This window comes from Cynocephalus volans, chromosome 5 (genome assembly GCF_027409185.1).
Source record: "Cynocephalus volans isolate mCynVol1 chromosome 5, mCynVol1.pri, whole genome shotgun sequence".
NCBI classification, from domain to species: Eukaryota; Metazoa; Chordata; class Mammalia; order Dermoptera; family Cynocephalidae; genus Cynocephalus; species Cynocephalus volans.
The window spans coordinates 55,948,471-55,970,945 of record NC_084464.1 but is presented as its reverse complement, the minus strand read 5'-3'; the positions used below and the strand labels follow the sequence as shown (position 1 = coordinate 55,970,945).

Below are 22,475 nucleotides of genomic sequence, written 5' to 3'. Positions count from 1 at the left end.
TGTAAATAACTGTATGCCAACAAATTTGAAAATCTGGAAGAAATGGATAAATTTCTGGAGACACACTAACTACCAAGACTGAACCTAGAAGACAGAAAATCTGAACAGACCAATAACAATCAAAGACATTAAAGATATAGTCAGCAGTCTACCAACAAAGAAAAGCCCAGGGTCAGATAGCTTCACTGCAGAATTCTGCCAAACCTTTAATAAAGAAATAATACCAACTCTCTAGAAACTATTCCAAAAAATTGAAACAGAAACCATTCTCCCAAACTGATTCTGTGAGGCAAACATCACCCTGATTAGAAAACCAGACAAACATACAACAAAAAAAGAAAACTACAGGTCAATAACTTTGATGAATGTAGATGCAGCAGTTCTCAATAAAGTATAAGCTAATAGAATATAGCAACACACACATTAAATTATATACCATGATGAAGTGGGATTCATCCCAGGGATGCAAGGTTGGTTCAACATATTCAAGTCAATAAATGTGATACACCTCATCAACAAAATCAAAGACAAAAACCATATGATCAACTCTATAGATGCCAAAAAAGCATTTGACAGCATTCAACATTCATTCATGATAACAACTTTCTATAAATTAGGTTAGGAAGAAAGTAACTCAACACAATTAAAGCCATATATGATAAACCCAACTGCCAGTGTCATCGTGAATGGGGAAAAGTTGAAAGCTTTTCCCTTAAGAACAGGAACAAGACAAGGATACCCAATCTCACTAGCCTATTCAATATAGTATTGGAAGTACTAGCCAGAGCAATCAGGGAAGAGAAGGAAGTAAAAGGCATCCAGATTGGAAAAAATGAAGTTAAGTTGTCCCTGTTTCTAAATGATATGATCTTATATAGAGAACAGCCTAAAGACACTACAGGAAACTCTTAGAGTTGATAAATGGTTTCAGCAAAGTTCCAGGATACAAAACCAACATGCCAAAATAAGTAGCATTTTTATACTCCAACAATGAACTAGCAGTAAAAGAAATTAAGAAAGCTAGCCCATTTATAATAATCACCAAAACCAAAAACAAACAAACAAAAAAACCCCTAGGAATAAAGTTAACCAAAGGATGTGAAAAATCTCTATGATGAGAACAACAAATCATTGCTGAGAGATATTAAAGAGTACTCAAGAAGATGGAAAGATATCCCATGCTCTTGGATTGGAAGAATTAATGTTGTTAAAATGTCCATACTGACCAAAGTGTTGTACGGATTCAATGCAATTCCCATCAAAATTCCAATGACATTCTCAGAAATGGAAAAACCAATTCAAGTCTTTGTACAGAATAACAAAAGACCATGAAGTGCCAAAACAATCCTGAGCAAATAAATAAATAAATAAAGCTGGAATCATAACACTACCTGACTTTAAAGTATACTACAAAGCTATAGTAACCAAAATAGCATGGTACTGGCATAAAAACAGACACAGGGACCAGTGGAACAAAATAGACAACCCGGAAATCAACTGATAGACCAAGAACTGTGTGTTCTTGGTCCCTTTGTTGAAGAAATTCATCTATTTGATCTTCGACAAAGGGACCAAGAACACACACTGGGGATGAGACTGCCTCTTCAGTAAATGGTGCTGGGAAAATTGGACATCCATATGTAGAAGAATGAAACTAGATCCATACCTTTCACCATATGCCAAAATCAACTCAAAATGGAATAAAGAATTAAATATATGTCCTGAGACAATAAAACTCCTAAAAGAAAGCACAAGAGAAACACTTAGGAAGAAGGATTGGACATAGACTTTATGAATACGACCCCAAGAGCACAGGCAACCAAAGGAAAAATAAACAAATGGGATTATGTCAAACTAAAGCTTCTACACAACAAAAGAAGCAATTAACAGAGTTAAAAGACAACCAATAGAGTGGGAGAAAATATTTGCAAAATATACATCTGTCAAAGTACTAATATCTAGAATATACGAGGAGATCAAACAGCTTAAGAGCAAAAAACAAAGCAAGTAACCCAATTAAAAAATGGGCAAAGGAGCTGAATAGCCATTTTTCAAAGGAAGATATACGAATGGCCAACAGACACATGAAAAAATGCTCCACATCACACAGCATTCAGGAAATGCAAATCAAAACCTCTTTGAGATATCATCTCACTCCAGTCAGGCTTGCTAATATCTGAGAAACTGAGAATAATAAATGCTGACGAGGATGCAGAGAAAAGGGGACCCTCCTACATTTTGGTGGGACTTCAAAATGGTGTAGCCTTTATGGAAAATGGTAAGGAGGTTCCGCAAGCAATTACAGGTAGATCTACCATATGACCCAGCTATCCCACTGCTGGGTATATACTCAAAAGAATAGAAATCATAATACCTGTACTCCCATGTTTATGGCAGCACTATTTATAGTAGCCAAGAGTGAGAACTAGCCTAAATGCCCATCACTGGATGAATGATAAGGAAAATGTGATATATATACACAATGGACTACTACTCTGCTGTCAAAAAAAATAAAATACTACCATTCCCAGCAACATGGAGGGACTTAGAGAAAATTGAATTAAGTGAAATAAGCCAGGCACAGAAGGAAAAATACTGCATGTTCTCACTTATATGTGGGAGCTAATAAAAATAAATAAATAAATATACAAACAAATCAGTGGTGGGAGGGGGCAAGACACAAAAATCACAGTAATTCCTTGAACTTGTTAAGATAACCGAAGAGATAATGTTGATGGTGGGGAAGTGGGAGAGGGAAGGGGGAAAATTAGGAATTGGTAAAGGGACACAAAAATTAACTACATGGTATATTGATAAATTAAAAGAAAATTAAACAAGTATACTTAAAGAGACAAAGGGATATCAGGTAAACATAAAAGATATAGCAGATGAGAATATTAATATAGGAAATACAGTGTTACATAATGATTAAAGTGAATTTTTGCAACTATAACAGTTACGAACCAGTATATTCAAATAAGATAGAAGCTAACTATATAATACAAAATCTTAGAAATAAGAACAGCTTAGTTAAAAAAAAAAAATTAAACTTCAATACACCTGTCTCAGAATTGATCAGATCTAATAGAAAAAAAAAATACAGCTGAATTGAGTAATACAATCATAAGAGTGTATTTTATATATGTGTGAGTATAAATACACACATACATACACTTTGAACAAAATATACAGGCTCTACTGTAAGAAAATTAGAAATAAAAAATGATTGTAAAAGTACTCAATTTGTTGGCACATTCTTTAGGGAGCAAAAAAGAAATCAAACTTTTACTAATAAAAAAATTACATAGATAGTAGTGAAGAAAGGAAACTATGGGTCAGAGTTAAAAGTATAATGACAAAAAAATTTATAGCTGTAAACCTAGTCACTGTTAAAAGATGAAACATAAATGGAATTTAGTCCTAATCTGAAGAACTTAGGGAACAAAGAATGATAGGTAACACAAGGGTACTTTAAGAAGTTTGTGGAAAAATGAAAGTAAAAGATTATGTGAATCTTTCCATGAGCTTTTTGAGGACCCTTCGTATAAACCAAAATAAATCAGAAAGAGAGACAAAGATAAAATAAATTAATGAAATAGAAGACAGGAAGCTATACATAGAACTAATAAATCAATCCAGGTACTAGTTCTTTGAGAAGACTACTACAATTGACAAACTTCCTTGGAGATTAATGAGGGAATAGAAGAAAGATGATAAACATAGACAACATAACCAATGACCATTCCACACATACAAAAGAAAGGAAAATAAGTATTTTATTCAACTCTCATAAAACAAAATCCATTATGACAAACTTTTTGACAAATCCTTCACTATCAGAAACAAGCAAATTCTTCTGGCCCTGTCTTGCATCCACCACCGCCAACTTCTGCTGTGTACTGGCATTCGGCATGACAGTTGCCACATTCCTGATTGCCATGTAGCCCTTGTGGTGCTGAAGTCTGTGGTGTTGGGCCCCAATGGGGAACCTCGGCATGCCAGTGGAAGCAGGCACAGAAGGCAAGTCTGAAGGCTTTGGGGAAGCAGAATATGTTGCCATCAGCTTCATGTTGGACCAGAATAACTCCTGTTAGGACCTGAAGGACAACCTGGAGGACAAGAATGACCACCTGGTGGGCGTCTCCGGAGGCTGCACAGGACCCCAACAGGTTTTTCCTTTCCCTAGAGGGTTAGGGCCAAAGGGATTGCCCTTTTCTCTCCCCCAGGACGTGGGGCAAAAAGAGATTCCAAGAGATGGGTGAGCATGCCACTGCTCTCCCAGATAGGGAACAAACACACACACACGCAGTGGGGGTTCTGTCAGGCAGTTCCGTTTATTGTAACACAAAAGATCATATTTATATGCTTAGCAGGTGGGGATTTCCAAGCTTAGGTCAATCCTTGAAAAGGTCAAATGTGCATGTGCCTTGCCTTTCTATGCTTAACCCTCCCCCTTAACTTCCCTTGGGCGCCACCTTTTATCCGTTTAGGCCATCTGTTGTTTTTGCTTAGAAAAAGGGCGCAGTCCCATAACCACCTCCATATCTGCCAACTGGAGCTGCTGGAGTCCAACCAGCAGACGTGCCTTGAGTTCCAGAAGCAGCTAAGGGAGGCCCCAGCTGATGCCAGCCCCTAAGTTCCCAGAGCCCCCAAACAGTCCCAAACCTTGCTTCCCTGAGCCAGGCTCTGACCTGGGTACTCACCACCTTGCTTAGATACCTTCTCAAGGGCTGGCCTTTGGGTTACCTTAAGAATGCTTTTATTTCTCTCTTCTGCCTTGCCTCATGGAACATTTAGAACACTTTTACTTCTCTGGTCCCCTGAATTCCTACATTTTAGTGAAATAGTTAATTATTTTTAATTCCATAACATTACTAGCAGTATGTTCTCTTCTGTTTCAAGAATCTTAGAATCTCTCCATCTGTATCTAGTTAGATTTAATCATATTATATCAATTATGAAGAAATGATAAATGTTTATGTGATAGATATGCTAACTGTTCTGGTCAGATCATTATACAACATATGCATGTATTGAAACAAACTGTACTCCACGAACTTGAACAATGAAAAAAAATAAACTGAAATTAAAAAAAAATAATAAATGGAAAAAATCAATTGTAGCAGAGTTCATTTTTTACCCTGATTTTCTCTACTGCCTCAGTTCAGAAGTTTTGATTAATTTGTTGCTTGTCTAGAATTTATTCCCAAGTATTTCAGTTGGTAATGTGGGGGATACATTTGCATACTTTTGCATATTATTCATATTTTCATTACTCTGTGGAAGAATAAAATAGTGAGTTGTGCTTTTGAAGCTGAATCTGTACCAATCATCATGTACTATATCAAGCTGACTAATCGTTATATAAAATATGTAATATCCCTTACCCTGAACAGTGTATCTAATGAGCTAGACTGCTAGGTTCAAATTTAGAATTATCTGACCTCACAGAGTTTCATACTGGGAAGTTATGGCATCCTGCAATCCATTCCCCTTCTCTTTACAACCGTGGCTGCATGGTGAAGGGGGTCTCATACATGTGTATGGATACCCTAGCCCTCACATTCAGACTCAGGCTTAGGGATGCACACACTCATCGCACGGTCTGACTTTGAGAGAAGATATATTTAGTAAAGAGCCTACTCAGATCTTGGAAGTAGTAGGCTTGAGACTGAACAAGGAATTGTGAGGTTCTGGAACAAAGGCTCTGAGTGGACCTTTTTTCTGGTCCTATGGACTCTATTCTCCATGGACTTCATCTCAACTCTTCTGAGGAAAATTTTGGTTCTGTTTTTTCTTCATTGGTTACCACATTTCCACCCAGATGATTGCCTCAGGGGTCCCTCTTGTTTATCCTCTTTGAGTTTGGAGCTTCCCAGGGATTGATTATACATACTTGACAGTCGTAATTTATGTTTTAGATGGTGGATTTTTTTTCCCCAACCAGTTCTCCCATCTATCTGATTTTGTTTAATTTCTGTCTTTTAGAAATTCCTCAAAGTTTTGCCCCACTAATGCCATTCTTTATTTTCCAGGGTTGTTTTAGCTTTATTATTATTATTTTTTTTGTCTTCCAAAATATACATTTTGTTAATTTCATGAAATTTTAGGTAAAAAGAAAAGTTGAGGAATGAGATATTTGTCATTTTAATTTACATTCCTTTATTTTTGTGTTTATTGAGCTTTACTGCTGATAACGTGCCATTTAATAATATAAATGAAAAATGTCTTTGTCATCTACCATACCACCATAGCATTTGGTCCTGCAGAGAAATACGGGTTTTTATTAATATATTCTATGAACATTTCTTAGGCAGTTATCATAAGCAAAATTCTGTGGTAGGTTATATAGAGAATGACTTCTACCTCAGTGGAGAGGGAGCAGATATGATATAATTCAGAAATTATATGTTACTAATGAAGATGTAATGTTTTACAGGGTGTCATAATGGTTCACATAGGGAGAAATTACTTCTTCCTCTAAGAATCAGGAAAAACTTCATGGAAGAAATAATTTTTATGCTGGTCCTAGAAATAGGTGGTGTCTGACCACATAGAGATTAGAAAGAGTGTTGAGATAGTGGATGGTACAGGTAGGAAAACAGTTGGAGAAAGTTGAGTAATTCATTTTGAGGGGAATATAGCCTATGTGAAAAGGAACAAAGGGAGATAAAAATTAGAAAGCTACCAGACTACAATCAATACAAATTGAGAACCATTCAGAGTTCTGACCTTAGTTTTCACTTAGTATTTTAGATGGTAACTTAATATCGGTACATGGAATAGTTTGGTGTAGAGAAACTATTTCTGGGGGTCCTGCTGGGGAGACTGGGCATCTAGACTCCCAGGGCCTGACAGTAGGTTGGATTTTGTTCTGAGTTGATTGTAGGAAATCATTTATGTTACTCAGTATGCTGCAACTTAGTTATTTTGACAGGGAAAAGGGGCTAATAATTAAAGGTGTCTATTTAATTTTTAAAACCGTTTGGCCGTACATACTGAATATAACCTTACATCATTCTGTTTAAGAACTACAAAACTGTTTTGGTGCTAAAGAGTCTTTGACTTTCCTAGCCAGTGTAGTTGGGAAGAGCCTGTTTGTACCAGAAAGTGCATCAGAATCTCTGTCCAAGTTGCTCCCCGCCCCCCCCCCCCCCCCCCCCCCCCGTCTTACAGCATATTCTTCATGATATCAGACATGTTAACAGGAACATCTCCATCTGGTAATCATTACCTGTAGGATGTATAGCTTGTATGTGTCTTCTGGAAGTTAACTTTTAATGTTAAACAAAGGAAGCTGATCAAAACCAGCTGTAAAACCTTTGCATAGTTCATATTTTATACAGTCAGCATTAGGTTACCATTCACATGACTGTATGTCTGAAGTTTAAAAAAAATAAGGTAAATCTTTTCCTTTTATTAAAATTAGTGTAATGCAGATTTTATAGTTAACACAACTTTAATTGTTTTCCTGTTTGGCAGGAAAATTTAATGCAATTGATACCACTATGTTTGTATTTTATACACCTTGGAGAAATAATGGTTCATTTACTGACTATATGTGCCACTATTAATATATTTTGGATGTAGTCAAAATAAAAACAGTAGGTAGATTGAAATATAATTTTCTAATTTAAAATTATGAGGTTAGTAAATGTAGAAACTTGCCAGCTAAACATGTAACAGGCCATTAAATATGTGAACTAATTATATAGATGTTGAAAATTACTCTAGTAATACCCCCCTTTGACACATGGCATTTATTATAATCCTCAGTACACACAACCATAGTAATTTTACATCATTATTATTTATGATAAGAAATGAATCAGATAATTTTAAATCAAGAAGACTTTTTTTTTTCTTCTCTTAATTGAATTGAGAAGAACTGTGGAACTTGGAAGAATCAGGAGTTCATCCTGGGCAGTGTTTTGGTACTTTGTGTGTGTTAAGTAATAGTTTCTTTTGCCTGGAACTTGCACTTGTTATATAAATAGCAATTTTGAAATCACAAAGAAGCAAATGAATTTGTAAAAACACATACTTGTGAAAGATCTGTAATGACAGTATTGAAGATTTGCTGTCATGAGATGGAATTTTATGACGAGAAAGTGCACCAGTGTACCAGATAATATAATGACTCAGGCATAGCATTCTAAGCAAAAGACAGTAAACACTTCTCTACCAAAGAAATATTTTGAAATTCAGTGGTTGTTTTGCAGATGATTAACACTGTTTTGTTGGAAATGTTCTATGCTGTAGAAACCTGAGTATTGTTCACAAATACCATGCAGGCAGAAAAGCCAAGGACAGTTCTGATCATCCAACTATAGCATAGTATCAAGTCTAACGATCTGCTGTTAGTGCCACTGTTATAAAAGTGCTTTTCTCAGGCCTTGGTTAACTATCAAGCTGTAGGAAGGTATTCTAAAATGTATAAGCTCATAAATGGGTAGTGACTAATAGCAAACATAAGTATACATAAATAATTTTCAAAATATTTAATTGTAATTAGATAGTAATGCAAATTATAATTATAGTTTTCATTTCTGCAAATAGTGGCATATTTCTTTTTTAAAAGACATGGAGTATCTTAACTGTGTGCTGAAAAGGCACTGAATCATGTTATCATCTGAGAATTAACAAGTTATCATTCCTTAAGAGAGAGATTTAAAGAGTTTTTACTTTAATAATAGTATTTGTGTTGCAGTGTTTAAGTGAATTTAAAACATGCTCATTTGTAACACGAAAATGAATAATTTAGACCACCTAGCAAATACTAGGAACTCAGTATATGCTTGTTTATTAAACTGTTGTACAAAGAAGACTTACTTATACTTAAACACATTTTCTTAGACTTTTATGTATGTGTGTATATATAATATATATAAATAAACATTTGTATACATAAAATAAAAAATGCAGGCACTCAGTTCAGGGGGTTTTGACAGTTCTACATTCCTATGTAACCACCATTCCAAATAAGGAATAATATTTTTATTACTTTAGAAAGTTTTTCTTTCTAATCACAACCTTCCCACTGTCCCCAGGTGATTTTTGTCACCATAGTTGAACTTGTCTGTTCTTGGATTTCATATAAATAGAATTATATAGAGTATACCCTTTTGTGTCTAGCTTCCTTGGTTTTTTTAGTCATTTTTTATTTTATATACTCTAGCAGGTATAGTATTAATATTCTGTGATTTCAATTTCTTTTTCCCTAATAATGAATGATATTGAGCACCTTTTAATTTGCTTATTGCCATTGGTATACCTCACTTTTTGAAGTCTATTCAAATTTTTTTCCCTTTTTTATTGGGTTATAGGTACTTTCTATGTTTTGTTTAATAAATCTTTGTGTACCCCAAGGTCATGAAGGTTCTCTGTTAGGTTTCTTTATGGTTATGGTATCTGATATCTTTATGGTTATGGGATTATGGATTTTATACTTAAGTGTGTAATCCTCAGTGAATTAGTTTTTATCTATGGAATGAGGTAGGTATTGGATGGAGTTGTTTGTTTTGGTTTTATTTTTCCCATTTAGCTGATTCAGCAACATTTGTTAACCATGTTCCACCAACATTTTGGGGCACGATAAATTTGAGTCACCATGTGACTCAAATTAGGTGTACAGTTTATCAACATTTCTATTCTCTTAGCTCCTTTGAATTTGATCGTAGTTTTTCAAATTAAAACATCTATTTCGGGCCGACCCCATGGCTCACTCAGCTGAGTGCTGTGCTGGGAGCGCCGAGGCCGTGGGTTCGGATCCTATATAGGGATGGCCGGTGCGCTCACTGGCTGAGCGCCGTGTGGGCGACACCAAGCCAAGGGTTGCGATCCCCTTACCGGTCACAAACAAACAAACAAACAAACAAACAAACAAACAAAAAACATCTATTTTGAGTTCACACTAGACTAACACTGACTAGAAGGCCCATTTATTAATTTGAACTTTGCGTTATGAGTGATTTTCATTATTATTATGCTTTTCTGTATATTCCAAACTTTCCATGATAATATTTATTGCTTTTATAGCCAGGAAGAAAGAGTAGTCATTAGCAATGTTTGTTAGTGGAATATGTTCTCAAGCTTTTGGCAATGCCTTATTAATTAACAAGGCATATTTAGATACCAGGGTATTTTTGTTAATGAATTCTCAAGTTAATATAAATAGAAGATGGAGAGAATTGAGCTTCTAGAATGCTGTCACTTGGTGTGTTTAATTATATTGTTTGGGCTATGTTAAAGTAATTCACCTCATGGACTACCCACTTATCTTCAGTGTAGATAATAAAGACTGTCTGGCAAAGTATCAGCCAGTATGTTGTCTATGAGTATAGGATGAAATACAGACTTTAAGGGAGAAAAGTAATTTCTTTCAAATAAACAGTAGAGAGCATCAGACATTTTAGGAATGACAGGGAAACAAATGTATCACTGTTTGAGGATTCTAAAATGTACCTTTTTTATTTTTACTTTTTAACTTTCTGATGTTTGGATGTATACTGACACAGCTGTTGTTGCCTAAGTCTTTCTGTTAAGATAGAGGGCCAGTGTCCAAATTCAAAGTGGGTGTCAGTACTTGGGATTTAAACACAGGAGCTGATTGTGGTGTAGTCTTGGTACCTCAGAGGAACATGGGTACCAATGACTCTGCATCAAAAAGAGATTCAGGAGAGTCAGACTCTGAATGTGAATAAGTTTTATGAATACCTTAACCAATTTATTTTGTTCCTGTTTTCCTTTTTTTATGCTCAAGTGAAATAATCCCAGGTACGATCTATAATGATAGTCTATGCCTTAAGTCTAAAAGAACTTGTAGAATAAGAAAAGAATAAAAATTCTGTGCCACTGTTTTTCAGACTATCTGAAGCAAAGGTCTAGTTTTTATTTTTTATCTTCACCACTTTTATAAAATACAATAAAAAATTTACTGCAATATCAAAATGTTACAAAAGTTTCTAAACACTCATTTTCTGTTTTTATGTTGTAGACAATTTATGGTCTGGCACTGGCTAGGGCCTATGTTTGGAGTGGCAATGATAAGATAGCACTGTATCAGTTTAAATGATAGAGTATCTTTTTTTCTTAGCTAAAATAATGGTTATCTCACACTTGGTGATATTAGAGGCTTGATGAAATATTTGGTATATATTGCCTAATTTCTATAAAAACAGAGTTTTTAAAGTCAGACTGCCTGGTTAATTTGGGGGCAAGTCCCTTATCCTTTCTAAGCTTCATTTTCCTCTTTGTAAGGTGGGGATGATATTAGTTCTGACCTCACAGCATTGTTGTGATGATTAGATAAGAAAATTCATGGAAATTACTTGACATGACATAGTAGGAGTGTCATATATATTAAGACATATTGTCATACCCACCCAGACTTTTTGTCCTAGGAACTCAGTGATGGCACTATAGAAAGATGATTAGCATGCCAGGTCCAGTTGGGGAAAGTCTCAGGAGACTTACAGAGCTCAGATCTAATAGAGCTAATATCAACAAACCTATTTATTTCTTTTGTTAAGTCTGGGCATCAGGAGTCTCTGTTAAATTGAAGGAGGGATGTCTGGATGGGTTGAAGTAGGTCTTTAGTAAGCGATTGATTCAAAGTCAAGGTCTGCTCCTCAGGGTGAGGGATCTGATAAAGGCTAAGATGGCTCATCAGTACTCAGTTTGTAGAGACTACTGTTCAAGGTAGGACTCTAGTCCCAAAAGAAAACTTGAGTGCACCCTTAAACCAGTACATATCCCTAGTCACAAGGAGTGGTGTACATGGCAGGGTTTTGGGAAAGCTGTGTATTGGCTGACTTGTAAACCAAGATCTTAACTATCTGCATTGGATATTGAGCTAAGAAAACTGATTCTCTTTTGCCCTTTTCTGGCTGCTGACTCCTTTTCATTGGCTCCAAACATAGTATGAGCTGAATTTGTAGATTAATGATCTTAAATGGATACAGTGGGGTAAAGCAAAGAAAGGGAAAGAATGAATAGTTTTCTGGATTTAGTTAGGTGGGCTCATAACCTATGACTTTTGAAGCTTTTGAAAAAAAAAGTTTCTGACAAATAATTTAAAAATATAGATTAGATCTTCTTGATGTTGCCCTGGGGAATCCTTGGTTCACTGTCTTAGGAGCTGAATAAAAATTTGGGTTTTCCATATGTCTGTTAACTATGTTTTCATCATTCATATCTCAATTAACTTGAAACTCTTGCCAAACAGGAGCCTACCTGAAATGAAGATACATATCTTTCTAGTATTATATCTATTTTTCTTCACTTTATATTTTCCAAAGAAATAAGCAGAGATAAAATCCTGAGAAACACCTTTTTCAGTTTTGAGTTTATTACTCTTTATCATATTTATTTTAATTTAACAGTATAGTGAACATGTTGGTTCTGTTAGGAGTAAATGGCAGAAGAAGACTTACAAAGAAAAGAGAATTTGTTTTGTAGCTCAGATGTTTGTTGCTTATTTGTCTGCCTTGTTTCCTGTGATTTCATTGGTGGTTTTGAATTCAGTGATATGAGCCATTTGCTGTACACTGATAATGACATTTACTTCCATGTCATCACTTCAGTTTGTAAAAAGAAATTGCTTCTATTTTGAGATTAAAGCATTTCGTTTTCCAAGCTATTGTCTATGCATGTGACCCTTTCACCAGAAATATGTACTTCTAAACACTGAATAAGATTAGATTGGATCCTATAGTTTCCAGTCTGGCTTTGAGTAGTCTGGAAAGATCATAAATCTTTTTTATGATCTGAAAGCTCTGTGTAATTCTGTAAATTTCAATATGTTGTAACTCCAGTTTGGATAGTGAATGTTCTTTGGATAGCATGGGTTCATTGGATAACAATTGTCTTTTTCCCCTTAAGTTTCTAGATTTTGCGAAGTCAGTGATTATATGCTGTATCATTGGATTCATAGACAATGAACATGAGCATATTTTCTTCTGTGCTTTGGGGAGCTTCAGAGGAGGTTATGTTAGAAGTCCTCTTTGGACCTTGATGTATGTATTAATTAGTGTTATCCAGAGAGACAGAACCAATGTATATAGATATATGAGAGGGATTTTATTAGGGGAATTGGCTCATGCAACTACTAAGGCTAGTAAATCCTGTGATAGGCCATCTGCAAGCTGGAGACCCTGGGATGATGGTAGTGTGGCTCAGTCCAAGCCCCAAACCCTCAGAACCAGGGAAGCTGATAGTGTAATTCTCAGTCCAAGGCTAAAGGCCTGAGAGCCTGGGGATGCCGCTGGTCTAAGTCCTGGAGCCCAAAGACTGAAGATCTTGGAGTTCTGATGTTGCTGGACAGAAGAGAAGAGTGTATACCAGCTCCAGAGGATAGAGAGACAGACGTTTGCCTTTTCTTCTGTTTTTGTTCTCTCTGCACCCTCACTAATTTCCATACATTATTTGAAATCTGGGTGGAAGCTGCTATGCCTCCACAGCTCTGGCATTCTGTGAGCCTGCAGACTTAACACCATGTGGATGCTGCCAAGGTTTTCAGCTTGTATATTCCAAAGCAGCAGGTCCAACACTACCTGGGGCCAATTTAGCCACAGCTGGGGCAGCCAAGGAGTGCTATGCTGGGGTGCAGGGAGCAACTTCCCTAGGCAGCCTTGGCCAGGAAGCCTGTGGAAGGTGCCCCTGGCCTTTTCCCTGAAACCATTTTGTCTTCCTAGGCCTCTGTGCCTATGATGGGAGGGGTAGACTCGAAAATCTCTGAGATGCCTTCAGGGTCTTTTTTTCATTCTCTTGTTGATCCCTTCCTCCTGTACTAAATCCTTAAAAGACGGTCACTGGAGTACATCCTTGGTTTCCTCTCCTGAACACACTTTTTTCACTATATATGTGGCCAGGCTAAGTTTTTCAGCTTTTTACCTTCTATTTCCCTTTAATTTACAAATTCTGCCTTTATGTCATGCCTTTGCTGTCATAAACAGGCTAGGCTGTTAGAAGTAGCCACACAGCTCCTAAATGCTTTACTGCTTAGAACTTTCTTCCACCAGCTACTGTGGTTCATCACCTTTAAGTTCCACATTCCATAAAGCCCTCGGCATGGATACAATGCAGCCACATTCTTTGCCAGTTCATAGCAATGGTGACTTGCTCCAGTTTCCAATAAGCTCTTCATTTCCACCTAAGACCTCCTCAGAATGGCCTTGACTGTCCATACTTTTATCAGCATTCTGGTCACCACCACTTAACCAATCTCAAAGAGATTCCAAACTTTCCCTGGTTGTCTTGTCTTCTAAGCCCTCACTATAATCTAGGATTTTTCTGTTGCTTCTAACAGAATACCTGAAACTGGGTAATTTATAAAGAAATGAAATTTATTTCTTATGGTTTTGGAGGCTGGGAAGTCCGAGGTCTAGGGAACACATCTGAGGCCTTCTTCTTGGTGGTGATGTGTGGAGTCCTGTGGCAATGCAGGTTATCAGATGACAAGCACGGCATGAGCAAGAGTTAACATGCTCACTTGCTCTCCTTACAAAGCCATCAGAACCAGTACCTGATAACCCATTAAACCATTAACTCATTACTCCATGAATAGATTAATCCATTCATGAGTTCACAGTCCTCATGATCCAATCAACTCTTAAAGACCCCCCTTTCAATACAGTAATTGGATTTCCCACCTTCTTAACACTGTTACAATGGTAGGGGTGAGGAATCCGATTATGGTATTTGAAAGGTGGGGCATTTAAGTTGCCGTGCATTTTGAGGGGACACTCTATCCACAGCAATGTGTTTATATATGGCATTGATGTGATGGCTCTGCCAAATATGTCTGCTTTGTTGCACACCTTTGGTGAAGTGACCAAAGCTCTTTCCCTCTCCTAGCAGTTACAAAAGCTGTTACCAGTAGCTATTGGTAGTCTCCTCTCTAGGCATATTTAAAACAGTAGACTGAGGTTAATATGTTTTTTTCTTCATGTCAGGGAAGTTACTTAAGAACCGAAGAGAAGATCAATATTACCATTAAAGTACTTTGAAAAAAATAAAATCAATTCATTGACTACCTGCCTTTTTTTTTAATAAGAGTTCTCTGCAAGATATAATTTTGTCAAGTCACACTGGATTTTTTGATGGTTTCCTTCTATTGTACTCATATATTCCAGATTTTTTAGGTATAATGCTGAGATAGTTAATCTTTAAAATGCTTTACAGGAACTTTCTAGGAAATATGAAGGCGACTGTGAGTATACTGTTTCCTTCCATTAGTTTACATATACTTATATGGATAGTACTTAACGTTTTTTCCCCCGGGAAACACTTTCTAAACCAACCCAAATATGCTGTGCCATTTTTTAGGGACCTATCAATTTAAATAGTATTAGGATGGCAGATCCATCCTTTTTACTCACTCTCTTCTTACAGCTATAAAACTAGTCCATGTGGTTATATCTGGATTTCAAAATAAGTTCCCCCCTGTATCCCTCTCCTCCTAGCACTTACTGTTAAACCTAAACACAGCTTTTGTCATGTCACTGCTCCCTGCTCAGAATCATAGAATATTGTTTAACACTTTCTGCATTAAGTTTTGGTTCCTCTAATACCTTTTGTTTGTACTGTTGTTGTGGTATCCACAGTTTGCTACTTTGTTTTACTACCTTTATTATTCTTTTGGTGAGAAGGCCCATATCTCCTTTTATCCCCCTACTTCTAATTCAGTGTATTACACTCACATATTCTAGAAGATACTTATAGACCCTCTACTGTGTTCTAGGCACTATAAAGCACATTAGGAATCACAGGTGAATGCTATAAAAAAATAATCCTAAGAAGCTTGATCTGCTTTGATGCACAATTTAATGAATGTTGGCTATAATGTTTGCGAGTATCTCATATTATACTGCTGAGGAATTTGTCCAAGAATTCTAATTTTGTAATATTCACCATCATGCTCTGGATCCATGCTTTTAAAAATAGAATTTATTGTAGTGTAGATTTATAATTTCTATTATTTTAATCTTTTGCAATGTTATTTCTGTTACTTTACTTTGTAAGTTACTTTGCAGGATATATGGTATAACTTTCCCAAAAGTACAACAATATTGAGTTTATCGTGGGCTGGATTGAAATGATTAGCTTAAAAGAGGCATCTGTGTCCTTGCCATATCGGAGTCCAGTATAAATGCTAGATAAGGTATATATTCATGTAAAACTTTACTTACTTGGTATTTGAAAGTAAATTGATTTTGGGTACTGTCCAAACTATTTTAGAAAATCTGGATATCAAATAACACATTAATTTTAATAGTATGTAAGTGTTCATGCAACTTTTTATCACCCAATTGAATCCCTTTCAATTTGAATTTAGGTGCTTGCCAGAAAACACCTCATGAATAAAACCTGGCTGTACCAAAAATGATTTTGGATTGTGATTGAATTTACAGCTTAGAACAATGGACGCCTTTTTAAAAGATACTATTACTAGAATGTTTTTAGACATGAATATCATCTAAAATGTTAGTCTAATATCGATTTATATACTCGTGTAATAGATTTTTAGAACTATTATACACACATAACATTGTGAAAGCTTAAGATAATAAAAATTATGAATCTATATTGTAATAAATTCTATTCTTAAAAATGTAAACAATCCGTCGTTTCTGAATAGAGTGTATTCCAATGCTGTACACCAATAATTGATTCCATGCTATGTGAAAAAGCACTGTGTTAAAATACTGAAGGAAAGATGAGTGAGACACAGATCCTACCCTCCTGGTGCTTCCTATCTCATATCTATGACATGTCATAAATTTAAGTGTCATAAAGAAATACAAAGTGTTTAGATACTCAACCAAGAAAGAAATCACATCTACTTAAAAGATTAAGAACAGCCTTATAAAGCCCCTTGAATTTTGGGGTGAGTCTTGAAGGATAAATAATATTTTAAGTGGAAAGATGGATGAGTGGGAGAGTACAGCCATTCAAAGCCAAAAGGAATAGATGAGTGTGAAAATGTACATGTAGGCAGCTTCACAGACTAGTAAATAATGAACAGTGAGTTTGGCGAGAGCTAAGAATGATAGAGAAAAAAAGGGTAATGAAACTGGAAAGGTAGCTTAAATCATACTATAGAGCAGTGTTTCTCAATGACATTAATGCTCTCCTTTTAGCAGGAAGGGTTAGAACCTTAAATGAGGTTTAAAAGAGCCCCTTGGGTACTTCTGATATGGCCTCTCGAGGGCCATATCAATAGAAAAATCACTCTTTAGAATATAATAGTACTTTATGGCAGACACTGTTCTTTGCTTTCATTATTCTAATTTTTACACCAAGTGTGTGCATAGAATATTCCCTAGATGTCATTCAGTATATATTTGTTAAGTGAATAAAGGAGTTTATAAAGTGAATATAAATTCTAGTTATTATTGTTTCAGTTTTCCCAATGGAGAAACTAAGGTACAAAACCTCAAATGTAATAAACCAGTTGCTAAACTTCTAAAACTGCATAATTTCCATACTCTGGTTTCTCTTCAGATCATATAAATCTTTCGCCTTTTACTAAAACTGCATAATTTCCAGAAATGATGGACTGGTTTGATGGTTTAGTTTTGGAGACCGATCTCACCTGGATTATTTTAATTTCACCTAGTTATTCTTCTTGCTTTGTCTTGTTATCTTAACTCTTTCCAATAACAGAGAACTTAAAACTGAATCCACTTCCTATCAAAATAATTCACTAATTCACATTAAAGTTAAATAGCGCCTCATACTTTTCTCACATTCATTTGCGTTGCTAAAAAGATTCTTTTAACTTAGATAACTAACTTAGATCACTCTCTAATTGGCATTATTTTATGTGTATAACTAAAATTAAGTGAAACATTTTCATATACTAACCATATGCCTGAAACTGCCTTAACTATCAGTTTACTTAAGCAGTTCTTTCTCGAAGATTTTCTTTTTCTTTGTCTTTGATTCTACTAACACGTTAAAGCTACATTTTCCCCCCACTGTGGCTTTCTTAGCAATTTGTCTGCAGTGGGGGTGGGGGTGGGGGGGTGTCTTTCTCAAATCCAGCTGTTAGAAGTGTTATCTTTGTTCACAGACCCGTTAATTAAACTTTGTATTCTGGTCCCTGTGAAATATTTATCAGTTGTCCAAACATTCTTCTGCACCCTCCCTCCCGGCAAAGTGAGAGGCACATTACTATGGAAAAAACTAATTAGTTAAACTGAGGAGCAAAATAAATACTATCTTCTCACTCTCAACCAAGATAGAAGTTTAAGGCTTAGTTCAGCATTTCACTTTGTCGTGCTTTGCTTCAGAAGCTTTTGTGTCATCCTAATACCTTTTATGTTCTAATCTTTTTAAAGAAAAAATTTTGATTTTTCTATGTAGACATTCCTGAAAACCTGGCTGTATTTGTTGTAATTTTACATATGCCCAGAAATTATATGAAAAATTATTGTTTTCAGATTACTAAGAATGGTACAAGTAATCTGATTTATGTCTAGGAAGAATTGATCAAAGATTGGGTCTCTAGTGAAAAAGATTTTAAATAGAGAAAAATTGTTAAAGGAAATTATTTAAACTTTGTTGTTTGTTTTCCTGATTTGAAATGCTATGGAGCACTTTTCAGGCATTCTTATTTAAACTATTAAATGATAAAACTTTAAATTATTAAATTATTAATCTTTTATTTTTATAGTTGATTTCTGTGTTTCTCTAAGATGTCTCTTTTACATTATTAATATATTCTTTAGGTTTTAAAAATAGATAATATTTATTTTAGAGCTTTATAAAATATATTTAAATACACACTTCAATTCTATGTTTATGACAACTTATTTAGCCTTCACCTGTTAAGTCCAACATCTGAGCCCCCTCAAGGACCCTTACTGTTGATTGCTTTATTTTCTGTGTGTGTGGGCTACACTTTCTTCTTTCTTTGTATATTTAATAATTTTTACTAAACATGGGCATTATATTTTTATTTATCTGTTTATTTTATTAGCATATTCATAATTACAAATTGTAATTTTTCTTTATGCCCTTTACCCGACCTATCACTCCCAACCCCTGCCTCCTGCCTCCTCCCCATCTCTAGTATCCTTAGGTTTGTTTTCTCCTTCTGAAAATTCAATGTATTTTTGTGCTCCTTCTTTCCTTCCTTTCCATCCTTTCTTTCTTTCCTTCCTTCCTCCCTCCCTCCCAGTTATGATTGAGGACATGTGGTATTTCTCTTTCTGTGTCTGGCTTGTTTCCCTTAAAATTATTTTCTCCCAGCTCATCCATGTTGCTGCAAATGGCAGAATTTCTTTCTTTTTTATGGCTAAGTAGTATTCCACTGTGTATATATACCACATTTTCCTTATTGAGTCATCCGTCAGTGGACATTTGGATTGATTCTGTGTCTTGGCTATTTTAAATAGAGCTGTGATGAACATGGAAGTACAGGTATCTCTTAGACGTGATGATTACAATTCCTTTGAGTATATACCTAGAAGCGGGATTGATGGATCATGTGATAGTTTTATCTGTAGTTGTTTGAGAAACTTCCTTACTGTTTTCCATAATGGCTGTGCTAATTTACAGTTCCACCAACAGTGTAGAAGAGTTCCCCTTTCCCCACATCCTTGCCAGCATTTGCTATTCTTGGTCTTTTTAGTAATGGCCAATCTAACTGGGATGAGATGATATCTCATGTGGTTATGATTTGCATTTCCCTGAAGCTTAGTGATGCTGAGCATGTTTTTCGTGTACCTGTTGGCCATTTGTATATCTTCCTTTGAAAAATGTCTATTCATCTCCTTTGCCAATTTTTTAATTGGACTATTTGGTTTTTTACTGTATAGTTGTTTGAGTTCCTTATATATTCTCAATATCAATCCCTTGTCAGATGTATAGTTTGCAGGTATTTTCTGCTATTCCACAGGTTGTCTCTCTGCTCTGTCGATTATTTTCTTTGATGTGTAGAAGCTTTTTAGTTTGATATAATCCCATATGTTTATTTTTGCTTTTAGTTCTTTTGCTTTTGGGGTCTTTTTCAAAATGTCTTTGTCGAGTCCTACTTCCTGGAATGTTTCTCCTATGTTTTCTTTTAATAATTTTATGGTTTTTGGTTTTTATATTTAAATAAGTCTTTAACCCCTTTTGAATTAATTTTGGTGTATGGTGAGAGGTACAGGTCCAGCTTCATTCTTCTGTATATGGATGTCCAATTTACCCAGTACCATTTACTGAAGAGGCAGCATTTTCCCCAATGTATGTTCTTGTTGCCTTTGTCAAAGATCAGTTGGCTGTAAGTACGTGGTGAATTACTGGATTTTCTAATCTGTTCCATTGATCTGAATGTCTGTTTTTACACCAGCACCATGCTATTTAGATAAAATAGCTTTTTAATATAATTTGAAGTCGGGTGGTATTATGACTTTGGCTTTATTTTTTTGCTCAGGATTGCTTTGGCTATTCAGAGTCTTAACAGTAGATTGTTCAGATTGCTTTTTCTGTTTCTGTGAAGAATGTCATTGGTATTTTAATAGGGATTGCATTGAATCTGCAGTTTGCTTTGGGTAGAATGGACGTTTTCATAATGTGCATTCCTCCAATCTAAGAGCATGGTATGGCTTTCCATCTTTTTATATCCTCTTTAATTTCTTTCAGTAGTATTTTGTATTTCTCATTGCAGAGATTTTTCACCTCCTTGGTTAGATTGATTCCTAGGTATTTTATTTCTTTGGCAACTATTGTAAATGGGCTTGCTTTCTTAATTTCTTTCTCTGCTAGTTTGTTATTGGAGTATTAAAATGCTACTGATTTTTGGGTGTTGATTTTTTATCCTGCAACATTACTGAAATTGTTAATCAGCTCTAAGAGGTATTTGGTAAATTCTTTAGGTTTTTCTGTATATAAGATCATGTTGTCTGCAAACAGGAATAGTTTGGCTTTGTCCCTTCCAATCTGTATGCCCTTTATTTCTGTCTCTTGCCTGATTCCTCTGGCTAGTACTTCCAGTACTGCGTTAAATAGGAATGGCAAGAGTAGGCATCCTTGTCCCTGTTCAGGATGATATTGATGATCAGTTTGTTGTATATGACTTTTATTGTGTGACATAATTTCTTTCCATACCTAATTTGCGGAGAATCTTTATTGTGAAGGGATGTCATATTTTGTGAAATGCTTTTTCTGTATCTATTGAAATAATCATGTGGTTTTTATCTTTGATTTTGTTGACGTGGTGTATCACACTTATTGACTTGTGTATGTTGAACCATCCTTGAATTCCTGGGATGAATCCCACTTGATCATGGTGTATAATTTTTTTAATGTGTTGCTGTATTTTGATTGCTAGTAATTTTTTTGAGGATTTTTGCATCCATGTTCATCAAGGATATTGGCCTGTAGTTTATGTTGCTATTCTTGTATCTTTGTCTGGTTTTGGTATCAATGTGATGCTGGCCTCATAGAATGAGTTTTTGAGAATGGCTTCTGTTTCAGTTTTTGGGGATAGTTTGAAGAGATTTTGTATTAATTTCTCTTTAAAGGTTTGATAGTATTCAGCTGTAAAGCCATCTGGTCCTGACCTTTTCTTTGTTGTAAGTTTGCTGATTACTGCTTCAATCTCATTGCTTGTTATTGGTCTATTCAAGTTTTCTATTTTTTCTGGTTCAGTGTTGGTTTTGTATGTGTCCAGAAATTTATCCATGTTCTCTAGATTTTCATATTTGTTGGCGTACAGTTGTTTATAATAAGCTCTAATAATTCTTTGTATTTCTGTGCTATCAGTTGTAAAGTTTCCCTTTTTATTTCTGATTTTTGTCATTTGGGCCTTCTCTTTTCTTTTTTTTTGTTAACCTAACTAATGGTCTATTTTATTTATCTTCTCAAAAAAACTACTTTTTGTTTCATTGATCTTTTGTATCATTTTTTTGATCTCTATTTCATTTAATTCTGTTCTGATTGTTATTATTTCTGTCTACTACTTTTACATGTGGAATACTGTTTTTCTGTTTTATTGATGTGTAGGGCTAGGTCATTTATTTGGAGTCTTTCTATTCTTTCAATGTAAGTGTTTATTGCAATAAATTTCCATCATAGTACTCCTTTTGCAGTATCCCACAGGTTTTGGTATGATGTATATTTATTTTCATTCATTCCAAGAAACATTTTGATTTCCTGTTTATTTTCTTCTTGGACCCATAGGTCATTCAGGAGCCTGTTGTTTACTTTCCATGCACTTGTTTAATTTCCAGAGTTTCACTTCTAATTGATTTACAGTATTAATCCATTGTGGTCTAAAATGTTATTTGGAATGACTTATATTTTCAAAAATTTGTTAAGACTTGATTTGTGACCTAACATGGTCTATCCTGGAGTATGTTCTATGTGCTGATGAGAAGAATATATGTAATTGTTGGAGGAAATGTTCTGTAGATATCTGCCAGGTCCAGTTGGTCTAAGGTGTAATTTAAATACTGTTTTTCTTTGTTGATTTGTCTCCTGGA

The 22,475-nt window shown here is 35.2% G+C and overlaps 1 protein-coding gene and 1 pseudogene across 4 annotated transcripts in view; both read left to right on the top strand.

Moving 5' to 3' along the window:
* SUPT3H (SPT3 homolog, SAGA and STAGA complex component) overlaps nt 1–22,475 on the top strand; it is a 547,871-nt gene that overhangs the window by 288,454 nt on the left and 236,942 nt on the right. The gene's annotated exons all lie outside the window — the stretch shown is intronic.
* On the top strand, nt 3,981–4,636 carry LOC134378149 (bublin coiled-coil protein-like; annotated as a pseudogene).